Here is a 2,763-nt window from a genome sequence, read left to right as displayed (position 1 = left end):
TACTGGCTGGCCTGGTGGCCCGGTCCCAGGATAGGGATGTGAGTCCCATCTATAGCCCCACCGCAGTTTGGGAATTCCATCGCGGCGAAGCCATCTATGATGACCTGCGCGTTTCCCAGGGTCACTACCTTTGACAGCAGTACCTTGACGATTGCCTTGGCTACTTGCAGGACAACAACCCCCACGGTAGATTTGCCCACGCCAAAGTGGTTCGCGACTGACCGGTAGCTGTCCGGCGTTGCAAGCTTCCAGAGGGCTATGGCCACTCGCTTCTGGACAGTCAGGGCAGCTCGCATGCGGGTGTCCTTGTGCTTCAGGGCAGGGGACAGCAACTCACAAAGTTCGAGGAAAGTCCCCTTCCGCATGCGAAAGTTTCGCAGCCACTGGGATTCATCCCAGACCTGAAGCACTATGCGGTCCCACCAGTCCGTGCTTGTTTCCCGGGCCCAGAATCGCCGTTCAACAAAATCCACATGCCCCATTGCCACCGTGATGTCCTGGGCGCTGGGGCTCGTGGTTTCTGACAGCTCTGTGCTACTCTCCGACTTCAGGCCCTCACGGCGGTGCCGTAGCCTCCTCGCCTGATTTCTCTGCATCTGCCTGTGGGAAAGGTGTATGATAAGGTGCGAGGCGTTGAGAACGGCCACAACTGCAGCGATGGTCGCAGCGGGATCCATGATCGCAGTGCTGTGGCGTCCGCGCTGTCACTGATCAAAAAGTGCGCGAACTGATTTCCCGCCGGCGCTTTCAGGGAGGGAGGCAGGGCGGTAGTGACTGACGGATGACGACAGTTACCCAAAAGCACCCTCGCCACAATTTTTTACCCAGAAGCCATTGGGGGCTCGACCCAGAATTCCACTGGGCAGCGGGGACTGCGGGAACTGTGGGATAGCTGCCCACAGTGCACTGCTTCCAATGTCGACGCTTTCCCTGGTAGTGTGGACTGACAAAGTCGAATTACTGTCCTTAGTGTAGACACACACGTTCGACTTTCTAATATCGATTGCACATATTCGATTTAACTAAAATCGAACTACTCTCGTAGTGTAGACATACCCTAATAGAAGCCGGTTTTATAGAAATCGGTTGTATACAGCCGATTGTGTGTGTCCCCACATAAAATGCTCTAAGTGCTCTAGTCGGCGGACCGCGTCCACAGTACCAAGGCTAGCGTCGACTTCCGGAGCATTGCACTATGGGTAGCTATCCCACAGTTCCCACAGTCTCCGCCGCCCATTGGAATTCTGGGTTGAGATCCCAATGCCCGAATGATGCAAAACAGTGTCGCGGGGGGTTCTGGGTACATGTCGTCAGGCCCCTCTCCCTCCGTCAGAGCAACAGCAGACAATAGATTCGCGCCTTTTTACCTAGGTTACCTGTGCAGACAACATACCACGGCAAGCATGGAGCCCGCTCAGCTCAGCTCACCGTCACCATATGTCATCTGGGTGCCGGCAGACGTGGGACTGCATTGCTACAAAGCAGCAGCAGCTAACTGCCTTTTGGCGGTAGACGGTGCAGCATGACTGGTAGCCTTCATTGGCGATGTGGGGGCTGACAGCCGTAGGGCTGCATTGCACCAGCCCCTTGCCTTTTGCCTTTTGGCAGTAGATGGTGTATTACGACTGGTAACCGTCGTCATCGTACAGCAGTGGCTGGAACTCTGTATGTCCCCCAGTCCCCCATCCCCCCAGTCATATTCTGCTGCCTTCACAATGACAATGATGGCTATCAGTCGTAGTATGCCATTTTCTGCCAAGCGCCCAGTATTTTCTGCTAAGCACCCAGAAGAGGCCGAGGGCGATCTGGGTGCTGGCAGACGTGGGGCTGGCAGACGTGGGGCTGCATTGCTACACAGCAGCAGCCCCTTGCCTTTTGGCAGTAGATAGTATCCCTCGTACTGTAGTGGCTAGATTAAAGCTAGCTGGAGTATGTCCGCTCGAGCTGCAATCACATGCTGTCATTGCAGTCTAACCAGACCCTCAGGCCTACCCGTAGTCTTTACCTATTACAAGTTGGATCATCGCACATTAGCAGAGTCTTCCCTGAGCAGCAGATTGTGCAATAGGCCTGAAGGCCATCGTCATCATACAGGAAAAATGTGGCTATCAGTCTTAGTACACTAACTGCCAAGCGCCCAGTATTTGCTGCCAGGCACCCAGAAGATGCCGAGGGCTATCAGTCATGCTGCACCGTCGTCTTAAGATGTAAAAAATAGATTTGTTCTGTATTCATTTGCTTCCCCCTCCCTCCGTCAAATCAACGGCCTGCTAAACCCAGGCTTTAAAGTTCAATCTTTGGGGGGGGCCATTCTGTGTGACAGTTGTTTGTGTTTCTCCCTGATGCACAGCCACCTTTGTTGATTTTAATTCCCTGTACCTTTACGCCATGTCGTCACTCGCCCCTCGCTCCCTCCCTCCCCGGTCCGTCAGATACTAGTTTCGCGCCTTTTTTCAGACCAGACGCCATAGCTAGCACTGGGATCATGGAGCCCGCTCAGATCACCGCAGCAATTATGAGCACTATGAACAGCACGCGCATTGTCCTGGAGTATATGCAGAGCCAGAATATGCCAAAGCAAAACCAGGACCAGCCGAGGAGGCGATTGCAGCGCGGCGATGAGAGTGATGAGGAAATTGACATGGACATAGACCTCTCACAAGGCACAGGCCCCAGCAATGTGGAAATCATGGTGTTACTGGGGCAGGTTCATGCCGTGGAACGCCGATTCTGGGCCCGGGAAACAAGCACAGACTGGTGGGA

Source organism: Terrapene carolina, unplaced genomic scaffold (genome assembly GCF_002925995.2).
Source record: "Terrapene carolina triunguis isolate 2854851 unplaced genomic scaffold, T_m_triunguis-2.0 Scaffold25, whole genome shotgun sequence".
In the NCBI taxonomy this organism is placed as follows: Eukaryota; Metazoa; Chordata; order Testudines; family Emydidae; genus Terrapene; species Terrapene triunguis.
This window is presented reverse-complemented; position numbering follows the sequence as displayed.